A 17,134-nucleotide genomic window follows, 5' to 3' on the forward strand; every position below is an offset into this window, starting at 1 on the left:
GAATATAGGCATTTTGAGAGTCAGAGAACAAAAATATTATAGCATTAGATTTACGAAAGGAGGCAAAATGGATATTCAAGAGCTTTCTATTTTATGAGACCTGAATCAGACATTAGAAAGTATCTTAGCTTAAATTTATTCAATAGGCACGCAGTGGGGGGGAGGTGAAGAAGCCTTGGTTAGTTGTTAAGACCCTGTAAATGGATACTTGATGCAGCGCACAGATTTCCTAAGGTCTCACTCCCCACCTCTTGACTGTCATTGTGTTTTGTGTGGGCGTGGAAAAGGACACAGCCATGGAGGTGCACATTACTAACCTGGTGGAAGAGGAAAGAGGAAATAAGGGTAGGAAAGGAGTGTTACAACCATACAGATTACATACTTCAGACAATTTAGTAATTAAAAATTTGTGTGATTAGGTTGTAAGTACCTTCAGGACATTTACTTATATACCCTAAGCATAGTATATGGACCACACTTATTTGTAATATTATGAGATTTTTCCTAGACTCCCCCCCTCTCCCACTCTTGCAGTAGACAGAGCTCCTCATTTCTGTGGTCTAGGGCCATCTCTTCGCTTTGCTGTTATAATTCTGTAGATCACAGTTTGCTTCTTCTTACCATTTCTCTTGTTCCTAGTCCTAGCATTTAGAGTGGATTTCTTATACACAGCATAGAATTGGGTCTTACTTTTTTTAATCTGATAATCTTTGTCTTTTAATTGGTCTGTTTAGATCATTTATATTTAATCCAATTATTGGTGTTTTGGGGGACCATATTGCTATTTGTTTTCTATTTGTCCTGTCCTTTTTCTTCTTCTGTCTTCCTCTGCACTTGATCTTAGCCAAAAGGCTGAGAAGCGATCTTCTGTCTTCCTCTGAATAATTTTTTTCTGATTCCATTTTATCTAATGGCTTATTCTGTTCTATATGCCTCTTTTTTCTGTTACTCAATTTAAATTGAATTTATTAACTTGTCTCCAAACCTTTTACTACTTTTACTACCTCCTCCTTTAACTATTTCAGTGAATGGCTTTGCTTTCTAATTAACTGCTCTTTATCTTTGTTTTCTTTCTCTCTCCCTTAATTCTCATGTGTTACCAGAACTTACCATTGTCCTAATTGAATATTTCTTTAATTTATCCACGTCATTCCACTGACACCTTCCATTTTCAGACATGGTAAGTTGCATAAAGCTCAGCTCTCTCGTGGTCCATTTTTAACCTTGGTAGCCAAAAAAATGCAAGTCTCAACTTTGACAAAAAATTGACAAACCTTTTATTTTTATTGTGCTTTCTTGAAAAACATGTGATAAGAACAGCAAACAAATCCTCTTAATCAGTTTATAAATTTTTCTGATACTCATCACAGTATAGAGCAGCCTTCAGACTCAAACCAACCTCTTCCCAAACAATAAATGCCAACTCTGTCACTTTTAACTTGAGTCTCTTCTGTGTTCTTTATGGATCTATTCTTTAGTAACTCAGCCCATTCCATAATAAATCAGTCAAGTCGCTTTCAAAATTGAAATTACAATGGCAGCATTCACTTTGGAAGAGAGGGAAGTGGAGACTGACTATGCATTAGTTAATATTTTATTTAAAAACAATATAGTTACCATGTCTTGTCTGGATGAGTATGACATGATCTGTCTGGTTTTCCTGCTTTTTCTAGTTTTTATTTAATCTGTTGTTTAAAATGACTACCCTGACAATAAAGGTTTTATGTTATCCTTTTATAATACCACTTTGCTTTTCAGAAGAAGCCCAAGCCTTTTTTTTAAAGATTTTATTTATTTGAGAGAGCATGCAAGAGAGGGAGAGGGAGGGAGAATCTAAAGTAGACTCCACGCTGAGCTCAGAGCGTGATGTGGGAGTGGATATCTGACTGAGAGATCATGACCTGAACCCAGACGGAGAGTCCAGCACTTAACCTGCTGAGCCACCCGGGTGCCCCGCCCAACCTTTTTAATGTAGCTTTTACTTTATAAGGTTCTTGCTGTTCTAGAGTTCAGCGTACTACTCAGGTTTCCCGGCTCATCTGTCCAGTTTCTCTCCTCTCCAGACTTATGTACATGTTGCCACTCATATTCTACTCTTGGGTCTCAGTGTAGATATAATCTCCTTTGGGTAACCATTCTTCTGTGGTTCGTTCTTCTACTGGGCTTCCTCCTCTCTACTGAATAACCTCCCTTCTCCCCAGCTGACTCTTTGCCTTTCTCCACCATCAGGTTATAAGCTCCACAAAGGCAGTTATCACATCTGTGTTCACAATTGTCTGGCATCTAATAGGCTCACAGTAAGTATTTGCTGAATGAACAAATGATTACTGAATGATCTGATACTGGCTTCCTGTCCTTCGTCCTCAGCACTTATCTTGTCCTGCAGAGCTAGTTTGTGGCCAGTGTTCCTGTGGTGCATTCCACGGACACTGAGGCTTCCTTCTGAATATTTTCTCACGAAAAACACATAGGTGACTCTGTACCTGCCAGAGTGGGTAGATTCCATCTACCATGTTGAGTTTTTATAGTACCTGAACTCTGTTCTTGTCATGCAGAACTTTTTTCTAGTTCTAGCCCCTTTTGATGCCCTGCCAGTCAAATAGTCCTTTTAAAAAATTTTTTTGAGGAAATTCTGGCTTCCAAGATGCTTTTTTTCTCTATTATGTTACCCAGACTTTCAAGAATAGTCCCTTCTTGGAGATAAGGTTAACAGTTAATAGTAACAAAGGCTAGAATTAGGGTAATTTTTTCCCTGTCCTGGGGTGATTCCCTAATCATCACTCCTTTTCTTGATTGCTGTAATCTTCTCCATTACGTCAAACTCTCTGTGTCTGAAAGATCCGAAATGTTGCAGCCTTTCCTAGTCTTCTGGGCTCAGAAGTTTGGTATTATTTTTTAGTTATGCCTCTTCTTCATCTGCTACCTATTTAGGTATCAACTTCTGTGGATTTTTTTCCTCCGAAACTTAATATTGGTCCTTCGTCTTTACTATTACTGCTTGCACCCCAGCCTATTCGGCTCCCCCCTGCTTTATTGAGGTATAATTGAGAAAATTGTAATGTATTTAAAATGTACAGCATGATGATTTGATATACAGATACATTGTGAGAGGATTTTCACAATGAGGATTAAACATCCGTCACCTCAGTGACTTTTTTGTGGGCGGGGGCGGGTGGAAGAGAATGCTTGAGATCTACTCTCAGCAAATTTCAAGTATACAATATGGTCTTATTAACGTTAGTCATCGTGCTATACATCAGATCCTCAGAACTTACTCATGACAAACTTTGTACCAGTTGACCAACATCTCCTCCATTTCTCCTACCCACAGGAGCCTTTTTTTTTTTTTTTTTTTAAGATTTTACTTCTTTATTTGAGAGAGAGTGCACATGTGAGCAGTGGGAGAAGCAGAGGGAGAGGGACACGCAGACTCTGGGCTGAGTGCGGAGCCCAGTGCGGGGCTGGATTGGTCAGTACCCAGAGCCCATGACCTGAGTGGAAATCAAGAGTCAGACGCTTAACCGACTGAGCCACCCAGGTGCCCCCCACAGGAGGCTTTTTATATAGCCTTCCATTTGGGCCATCCCTGCTTTTACTATCTCTCCTTTCCAATTCAGGGTCCTTAAATTTCTCTTTCTTGAGCAACATTTAATTGTCGTCATCAGGCTTTGCCACAGTCGGATGTGCAGGGGTTTGGAACCTGTGTGCACTGCTGGTGGGGAATGTCAAATACTGCAGCCACTCTGGAAAACAGTTTGGCAGTTTCTCAAAACCTTAACATAGGACTTGCATTTGTCTGGCTAGTCTGCCCTTTAAGTACATGCCCAAGAGAGATGAAAACCTGTGTCCACACAAAAAGTTGTGCACAGATGTTCACAGCAGCATTATCTATAATAGCCAGAAGGTAGCAGCAACACAAATGCCCATCAGCTGATGAATGGATAAACAAAATGTGGCAGAGCCATAAAATGTAATATGACTTGGGCCTGTGAAGGAATGAAGTACCGATACGTGCTACAACGTGAATGAACCTTGAAAATATTAAGCCAAGTAAAAAACCAGACACTAAAGGCCTTATATGGCAGGATTCCTTTTATGTAAAATGTCCAGAATAGTGAAATTTATAGCGACGGAAAGTAGATTAGTGGTTGTCTAGGGCTGAGGGTTTTAGGGAATCATAGCTAAAGGGTTTGAGGTCTTTTTTTTTTTTTTTAATATAATAAAATTCACTCAACCTAAAGGGCACCATTTTAAAATACGCAGTTCAGTGGTTTTTATTATATTCAAAATGTTCTATAATGTCCTTATCATCTCAGAATGATTTCGTCTCCTCAGAAGAAACCCCGTATGCCCTAAGCAGTTACTCCCCATTCCCCTTTCCTCGCATCACCTTCTGAACCTGCTGTTCTATTTTAAGTTCCTCGTAGCAGCCACGTCTGAGGGTTCTGATTCCTCCAAATCCATGCCAGCACTTGGCTGTGGTTTTGTTTTGTTTGTTTGTTTGTTTGTTTTCCAGTAGTCTTCTTAGTGGATTTGAAGAGGTATCTCTGTGGTCTTGTTTCCATTTTCTAATGACTAACGATGTTGAGCATCTTTTCCTGTGATGATTGGCCATTTTTACATTTTTGGAGAAATATAATTCAAGTCCTTTGCCCCTTTTTAAATTGGATTGTTTTTCATTTTGTTGCATTGTAAGAGTGCTTTATAAATTCTGCATACTGGGTACCCTTATTGGGTGTGTGGGGTACAAGCACTTTCTCCCATTCTGTGGATTATTTTTTTGTTTTGATAGTGTCCTTTGACTCACAAATGTTCTTAATCTTGGTGAAGTCTAATTCATTTGTTCTTTTGTTGCTTGTGTTTTAGGTGTTCTGTTTAAGAATGTGTTGACAAATCTGAAGTCATGAAGATTTATACTCCTTTCCTTCAAATTATTTTATAGTTTTAGCTATATATTTTAAGTATTCAGTCCATTTTGAGTTGTTTTATATGGTGTGACGTAGGAGTTCCGAGTCATTCTTTTGTATGGAAATAGCCAGTTGTCCCAGTACCATTTGTTGAAAAGAGTGTTCCTTCCCATGGACGTGGCACCTTTGTTGAAATCAATTGGTTATAGATGTATTGGCTTGTTTCTGGACTCTCAAGTCTGTTCTGATCTGTATGTCTGTTCTTAGGCTGGTACCACTATGTTTTGATTACTCTAGCTTTGTAATAAATTTTGAAGTCAGGAAGGGTGAATCCTTCCACTTTGTTCTTCTGTGTCATGATTAGTTCAGTTATCTGGGGTCACTTGCAATTCCATATGAATTTTAGGATTAGCTTGTCCATTTCTGAAAAAAAAAAAAGGGCAGTTGGAATTTTAATAAGGATTACATTGAATCTGTCAATCAATTTGGGGATTATAGCCATCTTAACACTATTTAGTCTTTGAATGAATGAACATGGATTTATTTATGTTGTCTTTGATTTCTTTAGGAACAATGTTTTATATTTTTCAGTATACTTCAGTGTACTTCCTTGGTTAAATTTACTCCTTTGTATTCTTTTTGATGCTAAATAGGATTATTTTTTGGATTGTTTATGTGTAGGAATACAACGGAATGTGTATATTGATCTATCTTTTTTTTTTTTAAGATTTTTAATCTAACAATCATGCCATCTGCAAATTGAGATCATTTACTTTTTCTTTATCCTATTTGGATGCTTTTTATTTACTTTTCTTGCCTAATTGCACTGGCTTTAAGTACAATGTTGAATAGAGGTGGTGAGAGGTGACATCTTTCTTGTTCCTGATCTTAGGGAGAAAAGCTATCAGTCTTTTACCATTAAGTGTGAGGTGCATTTTTGTAGATGCCCTTTATCACATTGAGGAAGTTCCCTTTTATTCCTAGATTGTTGAATGTTTTATCATGAAAGGATGTTGGATTTTTGTCAAATGCTTTTTCTGTCTTTTGAGATAATCTTGTATTTTCCTTTCATGAACATGATTATTGATTGAATTTTGTGTGTGGAATCACCTTTGTATTCCTGGAATAATTTCCACTTAGTCTTGGTGTAAGTTCCTTTTAATATCTTGCTGAATTTGGTTTACCAGTGTTTTGTGGAGGACTTTTGCTTCTATATTCATTAGGGATATTGGCCTGTAGTTTCCTTTTTTTTGTGGGATGGCTTTTTTATTAGGCCTTATAGAATGAGTTAGGAAGTTTGGGGTTTCTTTTTGTGTTGACATTTTCATTTTCATGAAAATGATCTGAGATTGTGGTGATGGTTGCACAACTGGCTATACTAAGAATCACTGACTGTACACTTAAAAAGTGGGTGACTTGTGTGGTAGCTCAATAAAGCTGTTACTAAAATCAAACAAAACAAAACCTCCAACCAACTTTAGGAGGGCTAACCTGTCTTCTTTAGCTTAGAGTCCTTATTCTGGACTTCAAAGCCCTGAACAATCTTTCCAAATATCCTACTGCAGCATCGCCTCTAGCTTACCTTTGTATGTGACTGATTCAGTGATAACGGTGAACCCACTGGTCTACTTAACCATTCCTGCTCCCCCCAGATCTGCCAGAATGTCTTGTGCATCTTGCTACTTCACCCTGAGGACTTTTTCCACTTGTCTTGCTGTCCTCCTTTCCTATCAATGAGAATCCACCATTTTTTGCAAAATTTTGTTCAAGTTTCTTCTGTTTTACCGCTCTAGCCTGCAGTTACTCATTAGTCCCAAACCTATTCTATTCAGTGGGATAGAATATTTGAAATCAGAACTGTTCTGGGAAATCTGGTGTATGTATGTGTTTGTACTACCTGTGGACACATACTTTTTTTTTTTTTTTTAATGCATTTACAGTTAACTCACAAGTTTATAGGGGTGGCTTTTTATTTCCACTGCTCTGGTCTTCCCAAAAGGCTCTCCAGCCTTTAAAGAAGGTATGATGTGGTATATCTAGCTATTAACCTTCTGTGCCAGGTAAGTACCTGTTGACGTATATGTACTTGTTTGGAAAATAGAAAGATCCAGAATTTCGGTTATGTTTTTGCAGTTTTCCTTATGTATCTCTAAAAGATATTTTTGAGAAAATGTATGGGTTAGAGTAGAAGCAATTGAGACTTTATGGGAAAGGCTGAATTTGGCGTTTGGTTACCTATAACTGGGAGGCTGCTTAAGCGTCATGGTGTAATGTCAAGGATGTATTTCAAATAAAATAGAATGAGATTCAAATCTCAGCTATCTATCTCCTACATAGTGAGGGGGTTAAGTCAGAATTCAAATTCAGGTTGGCTAACTGTAGGACTGACAGTTACTTGCTATACTCTTTTGTATCCCATTCTTATTAAGGGAAGTTGTTTCCTTTCTCTGAGCCTCAATTTTATTCCCATATAAAATGAACTTGGTAACACTTGCTGTGCAGAGATGTTTGAGGCTTAAATAAGGGCATTTGTAAACATCCTGCAGAGTGCTCACACAATAGGCAGACCTATTGCTATTAGTAAAATATTTTGTTTACTTCAAAACAATAGCACAAACAAAAGATTTTGAAAGCATGTCTGAAACTTGTGCAGAGAAATTCGCTTATCTCCTGGCGTCGGAATATTGAATTCTCTGCTTTACATTTTGGCACAAAGTTTCCAGTGTTCTATTTCTCTAGAATTTAGATAATTTTCCAAGTAAGGCATTTGTTAGTAATTATTTTCTTTTGCTCTTTTGTCTCTTTTTGTTGTGCAAAATGAGTTATTGTCAAAGAAGTAACAGAATTATACCTTCTTTGTCATTAACTTCCCCGTGTGAAGACTGAAGACTGAGCTTATCTGCAGGACCTACGGTTGTGGTTAACTGCAACTGATATATTTAAGCCTTTGTTTTTCAAATTTCTGCGATGAAATTTAGGAAGGCTCTTTGTTTTTTTTTTTTTTTTTTTTTTTTTAAGTAGGCTCCATTCCCAGTGTGGAGCCTTACGTGGGGCTTGAACTCACAACCCTGAGATCAAGACCTGAGCTGGGATCAGGAATTGGACACTTAACAGACTGAGCCACCCCCAGATGCCCCGGAAGACTGATATTTTTTGTTGGAAACCATAATAGAAATGAAGTAGAGAAATGGTTATTGGTTTTTATCTTGGCTGCAGAAGTATTTGTATAAGAGTATTTGTTGGTGTTGCTATAGAAACAGTCAAAACTAGAGCAGGGAAAGCATGACAAATACACCATTGATTTGCTTACCTGAATTGTTGTAGGTTATTCCTAATTTCCAAAAGCCCTTGACTTTTTCATTCTTAGCTGTCGTAAATATCCAGATACCATAAGTTCAAAATACATCAGCATTGAGAATACTGATAGTCATCATCTTAATGTTTTTGGTCACTAACTTCTTAAAGGGTTGGGGGGAAAAATCCGGCTAATCCATCCAAATTTCCTGTTTGTGAGGGTGATGGACTGTAATTTAAAAAATATGTATCTCCATGTATTCTTAGGATAGTTTTGGTTCACTTGGGGATTTTTCCTAATGAAAACCATGGAGTAGTTGCTATTTTCAGGTTTTATTTTTATTTTCTTTTACAAATCTATTGTGAAGTTATACTGTCCATGCTGTCCATTTTAGGTTTTTAATAAAGCTACGGTTTGGATCAGGAGAAAGTAGTTCCACGAAGCAGTTGGTAGAGGAAAATAGCCCTGCTTCTGGCTTTTATAGACTCTCTTACTCAAAGGAAGGACTGCTATTGAGTCCATTACAACTTCAGTGGAAGATGTCTTGCAGCTGTGCCTTTTTGGTTTTGTTCCAGAGATAGTATTTGTGTGCACTGTCAGAACGTCTTAAAGGCCCACCCTGGAAAGGATTCAACCCTATAAAAGGAGTTTTGTTTTATAACCTTTCACATATTCTTATGGGGTTCTGGTGGTGACGGTGGTCTTTATTGTCTTGTCTTTTAAACTGGCATTTTATGGAGACACAGGCTTCACAGTGTGAGAATAGGAATTACAGTTATAGTTTTTGTATCTTGTAAAATACATTTAGCCAAATCCTTGGCACACACCCCAAGTAAAACAGCCCTCTCCAAACCTTGTGATTTCAGCGAGTTATTTAACTTCTTTTCTGCTGCTAAACTGAGTTGAAGATGGCACTTATTTGATTGTTTCTCATGGGTAGTTTACTAGATTTTAATTTACAGATCAAGTTAATATGTTAGAAGATTATTCAGGGAATCCCAAAAGAAGTTTTTAAAACACCAATAACTTCATGTTGAAAATAGTTCAGTTTAACCTGTTTTGAATCCTAGAACATGAATTCTCATTGAATATATTCTAGGGGATTGACCATATTTTCTCCAAAATTTTCCCTTTCTCCTCAGTTTTTCTTTTCTTTCTTTAAATTCTTCAGAGGTATCATGGATGGCTCATTCGGTTAAGTATCTGACTCTTGAACTCAGCTCAGGTCTTGATCTCAGGGTCATGAGTTTCAAGCCCCCACATAGGGCTCCACGCTGGGCATGGAGTCTACTTATAAAACAACAACAACAAAAAAAAAACAAAAAAACTCCAAAGAGAAGGTAACAGAGCTATTTGGGAGGGAGAACAGGGCTTTAGATGTATTCCTATCTCTCTAACCTCCTCAAGCCACTTCCTCTCTTGGCCCGTGTGTTTCCAGTTACCTTCCCTGTGGTCTCTGAAGTGGGGGTGTCCCTCTTGCTCTCCAAGATGGATCTCTTCTGTGGGTGTGTGCCCGCACGTGTGCACTTTTTAAAGTGACCTCTGCCCCTAGCCTGGGGCTCAAACTCCTGACCCCAAGATTGAGAATCATGTGCTATACCAACTGAGCCAGCCGGGCGCCACTTCTTTTGTGGTTTTGATCCTTTTTCTTCTACCTCTTTTGAACTACCTGCCATCCATTTTCCTTTTCCTGCTTTGTGTCTTGCACCTCTCCCTACTTGGTCTGTCCCACCGAAAGCCTGCAGCAAACAGAACTACCAAAACATCTCCTCGCAACCTTCTACTTCCTGTAGTTATTCCTTCCCTACCCTCTAGCCGTTTCTGCATCACTAAACTTGAGATGATCTACCCTTAGCTCTTACCCTCCCCTCTCCAGTATTCCTTAGCCAGTTGGCTTTTTCTACCGCTGTGCACTGAACTCGCTCCTTGAGGTTACCAGCAATCTTTTCACAACAATTTAAAAACTTCACTGGTGCCTGAAACAATGCGCCCTTGGCCCTGTTGTCCACTCCAAAGAGCCCTACTCTTCTCTTCTGGCGATACGTTCATGGTTTGTTGTCTTTCACTTAGCTGATCCTTCCGGCCTCCCTTATGGCTTCCTTTCTGTCTGCCTGGGGCTTTATCAGGACCATTTTTCTTACTCTCTTCTGCCTGGGGTTTCATCTACTTCCACAGCTTCCAATAACACTGATGGACCAACTAGTTCCACATCTTAGCATGGAAACCCAAACCCTGTTGTTCAGACACACCTCTCCAACCATCCTGATTTCCCACCTGGCCGTACACCGTCCCTTCAGTCCAAACGCATAAGTAGAAGCTTGGGCTTCTTTCATCCCTGTTTCCTACGCTTTCTGGAAATCCCGGTCTATGTTATTGGCACCACACTGTCTGACCTTTGACTGCCAGGAACCTGGGAAATTTGTTCTCCATAACTCCCACAATATGATTCGTGATCAAATCCTGTCCATTTTACCTCCTAAATATTTATCGACTCCCATCCCTTCATTTGCATCTTTGTTGCCTCTTAGTTTAGATCACCAGAGCATCATCTTAACCGGTTTCCTTTCACTGTGTCACTTGTTCTCCCATGACTGCCAAAATAATCCTCCAGAAGTGCAAAATTAATATTTTCCATCACCTGCAGGATAGAGTTAAAGCATCAGAGCTTAGCATACCGATCACTCATGACTTGGCTGCTGCCTCCCTTGTCCCTCTCCTCCGCTCCCGCCCTGTGTTCCAGGCACACGAGGTACTTACCGTTCTCCTCAGTGCTTTTATCTTTCCTGATTCTGTGCCCTTCACTTGCTGTTCCCACGGGGAGGGCTGCGCTCCTACCCGCTTCCAGTCGGCCCAGTAAGCTCCCTCTTATCCTTCAAGGTCGGCTCAGATGTCACTGCGGGAAGCCTTCTTGCCTCTTCAAGTCTGTTACTATCAAATCGTTGATGCCTGTGTTCCAGCTCTTGTCTTTGCACTCTAGTTCTTTATTTAAATAGCCTTCTCTTGCACTGCTGCAGCCGTTTTACCCAGCTTTGTACCCTCAACAGCTATCCATAAACAAAGAGCTATCCTCACCGAATGAATGGATCTTAGCAAAACCCAAAAGTACAGAACTGAAATCAAGATCTCCTAGGCAGAGGTAATTAATGGTGAGTACTCTGGCTTGGTGCTGGCTAATCTTTATTGTTGGGGGGGTGGGCAGGGGCTGTGGACTGTGGACGGAAGGCACATTAGCCCCTGTGCTTGGGGTTTTCTTTCATCATTCAGCCTGGGAGAGTTAAGTTGTAAAGTTGAAGCTACAAAATGAAACTCCAGTTTCAAATGACAGAGCTAACTAAGTTGTAAGTTTTTGGAAGTATCCTGGTGCCCAGACAAGCACCCAAGTCATGCATCGGGCCTGCATCAGGCGGAAGGAGGACTGAAGCAGGCCATGCGGGGAGAGGCTCGCTCTGGCGTCGGACCTCCCTAGGGCATGATCCGTAGCCGCACACCGTTTATTCCGTGCATGGTAACGTTTCCCTGGCTTGCGCTGGTAGGAGCCGTGTCCAGCTGTACACCACAGGATTCTTGACAGGAGGCTTGCATTGACCTGTTTGCTATTTATATTGTTCTAGGGAGGTCTCTTGGAAATCGGGGTGCCATTTTAAAGGAAAGGAAAGAAGGGAAGTTACAGAGGGTGGGTTAAGGAAACACTTTTCCTGCCACAAATTGAAAGGGAAAAAAAATAGGTAAATGAAATTGGTGAGAGATTACCATATGTTCATGTTTGATTTTTAAAAATTAATGTAATGATACATTCAGCCTTTTTTAGGAGAAAGCCTAGATGAATTTTTTGACCCTTGGCATTCTGTGTTTAATAGTTACTTTCATTTGTTTAGCATTTTGCACTTTACCAGGATCTGTTGTGGTCATTCTCCCGTGATCCTGACAGCAATCCCATTCTATAGGCAGGTGGTCTGCTGGGATCTTCATTTTACTGGTTGAGTTGCCAGCTAAGTGACAAGATGCCATGGCAACATACATCAGACTCTTTGAATATGAATTTAGTGTTCTTTCAGATTGGGAAGAGTACATAATTTCTTGGCACTGACCTCTTTATTTTTTTGAAACCTACTTTTTTGGGGAATGGGAGGGTGTAGGGTTTTTCTTGATTGCAGAGAGTGGGGGCAGAGCTGGGGAGCATTGAGGTCTACCAGATACCCCGTCTCGGGGCTCTTCATTCCTTCTGGCCATTGGAGAGCCGTAAGGGGCCTCAGTGCCCTGCTTTCTCCATACTAGTGTCTGTGCTCTTTCCTTCTCATCCAGCCTGGATAACCTGCTACAGGGAAAGACAGTGAGATTATTAGTCAGAATGTGACCTCCAGTCTGGGCTCTGCTGCGAACTTACTGCATAACCTGGACAAGTCGTCTAATTTCAGGGCTTCAGCTTCCTTGTCTGTGAAAGGCAAGGGCTAGAGGTACATGGATGCCAAGATGACTTTTGGCTCTAAATTCTTTATTCTATAAAAACCCCATTTTGCTTGGCCATATGTAGGGTGTTTCACAGGTGCTAGCAAGGTCTTTGTTTCTGCTTTTTATGTAATGGGCTTTGTGATGGGTGCTTTTATTTTCTTTAACATCTAAGGCAAAGTGGGTATCGTTGCCTCATTATTAGTGGTAGTATTTGTTCATTTAAAATGATACAAATGAGCCTGAACACTGTAAGTCATAAGGCCTTCCTTGGCCTCCTCAAGGGAGTTGTCCACTTTGCTCTGCCCTTCCTGTCCCTCTGCTGTAGCCCTTATCAACGTCGTGTAATTATTTGTGTATCTGCCTTTCCTGCCAGACTGGTGAATTCTCTGAGGGCTGGAATGGGGAAGAACTTTTTGAATCCTAAGGCTTTAGTATCTGGTGCAAAGAAGGAACTAGCAAATGTTTCTTAGACATAATTATAAAGTAAATTCTGGGTTACTGTACTTGCCTGAAAGTATAATTCTAATAGTGATGCTTTTGACTTTAGAGTTAAAGCTCTTAACAAATCCTTTTATCTTAATGCTTTTTAGATGGTTTCAAAACATTAACTTTTTGGTTATGGATTCCCAACCACCACCTCTTTATGCTTTGTCTTCCTCTGTACCTGTTCCTATTCTTTTTATCTACAAGCCCTTTGTTAAAAAAAATAATAGAAATCTGCAGCCATAGAGCATATTTTTCCCCAAAGTCTCATAAATCTATAATACTTCTTAACATTACATTTTTAAAAATGTGGTAGGGATGAGACTTCACAAATGACTCACACACAGTTGTGGAAGTTATTCTGGATTTAGAACCTGAGGGAAGCTCAACTGTGGTGGTATGTGGTCAAGGGAGAACTTACTAGTGCAGTGGGTTTTGTTTTTTTTTTCTTTTTGCTGACATCAGATATCAGATAACAGTGATGAAATGTGGGCTGTTAGAACATTTTATAGACCAGTTGAAGCTCATTTAAATTGAAAGAGTGATAAAACTTGTCCATGTTTGTTCGGGAAGGATGCTCTTGCATGCTGATTGGTAGGTAGGAAGAATGGATTCTCTGTTAAAATCAGTAGAATCAAAAATAGTGAGTTTTGGGGAGTACTTTTTAGGTTATTTTAGAATTATGCCAGAAAAATATTTGCTTTTTTTTTTTTTTTTCCTGGTATGAGAGATCATCTTTGCTTCTTAGGCAGAAGCTGGATGAACAAAGGTGGGAGGATTGAAAGGAATGGTCTTCATTGTCTTCCTGCAACACTGGTAACTTTATTTTCTGCACAGAGTTTGTGTCTCTTATGGTTTGGGAGCTATGAGTGCCCTGTTAGATTATTGGGTCCTCTATATTCCAGTCAATTACATTTTTTGTTTTCATAATGTAGAAGGTAGGGCAGTTTTTAAAAAGTCAAGAAATTATGATACTAGATTTAACATAAAATTCTATTTATATACAAACCCACATACACAAATATAGGAAAAATGTCTCATACTCTAACCCCAACCAACTCCCTTGAATACTTAAAAAATAGCATTCTAAAAGAACAAAAAGTATTCTGAGGATAAACTTCTAATTCCCCACTCCCCCCATGCCTTTTTAAGGTTTTATTTAAGTAATCTCTACTCCCAAGAGCTATATGTTCCCCTGACCGAGACAGCCAGGTGCCCCTAATTACCCCTTTTAATGGAATAATGAGACCGTGTCAGAACATAACTATTTAGGATCTTCCCAAGACAGATTTAATAGATACAAATTTGTATTAACAGTTTTTTATGAGAAGACATTTGTGGATGTTCAACTTATATATTTTGTGTACTTTAATGTGTTTAAAATCTTACTGGGAATTAATATTTTAAATGAGCCTGGACTTGGTCTGTGTACTTCTCTGCCAGTAACCCACTGAGTAACTTGCAGGAGTTATTTCACTTCTTTGGGTTCAGTTCACTCATATGGAAAACAAAGGTGTCAAAATAGCAGTAATGCAGCGTTGGGGGGAAAGTCCACTGGCTTTGGAAGACGGCTGTACTTCCGCTGTGCTGCCAGGGCCACCAGCCTTGGCTTTGAAGACAGATCTAATTGGTGTAAATTCTGACTCTACCACTTACTGGGTGTGTGAATTTGGAAACTCATGTATATTTTCTGGGTTCTCTTTTTATCTACCATATGAATGGTTTGTTCTGTTTCCAAATTATAGTGCCATAAAACTGACTTTCCTGTCTTCTCTTATCTTTGTTTAAACAATGCAATTCAGACGTCTCAGGAGCAGGGTCTTTTATGTTGAAGACAGCAGATGAGCTTGAGCAGCAGCACTGAGCTCCATCATGAAGAAAGTAGGTGCCTCAATCAGCTCGGGCTGCCATGAGACAGTACCACTGACTGACTTAGACACATTTCCTCGCATTTCCGGAGGCTGGAAGTCCAAGATCAAGGTGCCAGTGTGGTCTGTTTCTGGTGAGGGCTCCCTTCTTGGCGTGTCGATGGCTGCCACATAGTGAAGCAAGGGAGAACAGGAGAGAACGAGAGAACGAGCAAACTCTCTGGTGTGGCTCTTGTAAGGGCACTAATTCCATCATGGTGGCCCCACCCTTGTGACCTCCTCTAAATCAAATTATCTCCCAAAGGTCCCATCTCCAAATATCGTCACATTGGGAGTTAGTGCTTCAACATATGAATTTTGGGGGGACACAGTTCAGTCTATAGCAGTAGGAGAGTTAAGAGTATAGGGGGTCCAGGGGTGATTTGAGATTCCTGAGATGGATTATAGAGATCTATTGTCAACATCACCAGATGCAGTGCTACGTGTCAGGAGTTCAGAGATGTAGGGATTCCACAGGATAATACATTTCTGAAAAAGGTTTGGAGGCAATATTTTTTCAAGTATATTGAAGAAAATCTGCCATTGCACAGCAGTATTTAATAAACACATTTAATATTAAAGGAAGATTATAATCGAAATAAACGATGATGCTTTGAATTGAATAAGAATGGTTCTACTTAAAAGCTCAACCAAAACAAACAAATAAAAAGCCCCAAAACTCACCAAATCTCCCTTTTGGATACTAAAGTTTACTTCCATTATATCATTTATAGAATGGCCTTTTTTTTTTTTTTTCCCCCGCCTGTATTTGTGTATCTTGACAGAGATCAATCTCTTCAGAGCTGCTACTGGAACATATTTTCACTAAGTTACCATGAAGCACAGCTTACCTTTTTCTACCTGTGGATACAGGTGACATCTTGTTTATTTAAATATCTAAAGTGGGGTTTTTTTTTTTTTTTTTTTTTTTTTTTTTTGGTTTTTTGGTTTTGTTTTGTTTTTGTAATTTAGAAAAACTTTTCTTCAAGACTGTAGGTGAAGTGAGCATGTAATACTACTTGACCCAAGAACTGCTTGTTGGAGAGCAATATGGTAGCAGGGTGGGGTTGTAAAAATGCATGCTTGGATGCAGAGTCTATCTTGGTTCTGATTTACTAATGTAAATACCTACATCAGAACACACATATACACCCGAATTTAGATTGTGGAAATGTAAAAGGCAGAGGATTGGTGGTGTAGAATTAAGGAAGATTTAGTCATTTCTCAGATCTCTCTGACCTGAGTCTTAAAATTAATGCATTTTCTTTTAGTGATTTTAAATGTATTTTGCTTTCCATTATGTATTTGTATTCATGTGACCTATGGATGCAGGATTACCTTTTGTATCCATCATTTCTCATTTAGGATTGACAATAACAAAGCAGGGATTTATCAGCTCTGTAACTGTATGATGGTACCTATAAATCTAAATTCAAACGAGCCTCTGTTTTTAAATACAGGTGAATAAGCAAATTGTTTTACAAATGAATCGAAATAGTCCAGTTTTCAAGACAGAAAAATGAAATACCTGTTTGTCTACGAAGTTTTTCTATATCTGAAAATGATAGTTTATAGAGAAAGATTAGATTATATGTTGTATGCATATGTATTTTTGGTGTCTATTTGTAGGGTGGATTAAAATGACAGAAATTAAAACAAAGTTGGGGGAAAAAAGAAAAAGTTGAGGGGTGCAAACCCAAGGCAAAGCCAAAATGATACAAAAACAGAGGAAAAAATTTTCAGCAATAGTAGAATTATAAAAACTATAATCATAAAATCAGTCATTATTAAAACCATTCTTTTTGTAAAGTGTTCATTTAGTGGGTAGAACAGGCAGCAGGAAGATGACTTTTTCTTTGACCCGTGTGGATTTTCTAGCTGAGGAATGAAGTAACTTGGAACCAAGCTGGGCTTTTCTACTGAGCATGCCCTTCGCCAGCAGGGTCCAGCCTGGGTGGGGCCAGTCTTGCTCATTAAGCTTTTGGAAGCTGGATTTCCATCAGCTTTCCACAGTCTTCTAATGACAGAGAACAGCAGACAACGGGCTCGATGTACTTTTCAAAAAGCTGCGTATGTATTTTAAGGGGGAGATT

The 17,134-nt window shown here is 39.2% G+C and overlaps 1 protein-coding gene across 35 annotated transcripts in view; it reads left to right on the forward strand.

The window, feature by feature from the left end:
* The window catches only part of EPB41L2 (erythrocyte membrane protein band 4.1 like 2), a 205,905-nt gene that overhangs the window by 61,203 nt on the left and 127,568 nt on the right, over positions 1-17,134 (forward strand). For 5 of the 35 annotated variants that reach the window (XM_048226035.2, XM_057311045.1, XM_048226040.2 and 2 more), the window contains one exon: positions 2,230-2,297. The exons of 22 other annotated variants lie outside the window; for them this stretch is intronic. The gene's annotated coding sequence lies outside the window, so the exon portion shown is untranslated. Of the gene's footprint in view, positions 1-2,229; positions 2,298-10,949; positions 11,349-16,860; positions 17,112-17,134 lie in introns of those variants that run through there. 8 more of the 35 variants (XM_048226050.2, XM_048226043.2, XM_057311044.1 and 5 more) reach the window with 8 other exon arrangements.

This window comes from Ursus arctos, unplaced genomic scaffold (assembly GCF_023065955.2).
Source record: "Ursus arctos isolate Adak ecotype North America unplaced genomic scaffold, UrsArc2.0 scaffold_13, whole genome shotgun sequence".
In the NCBI taxonomy this organism is placed as follows: Eukaryota; Metazoa; Chordata; class Mammalia; order Carnivora; family Ursidae; genus Ursus; species Ursus arctos.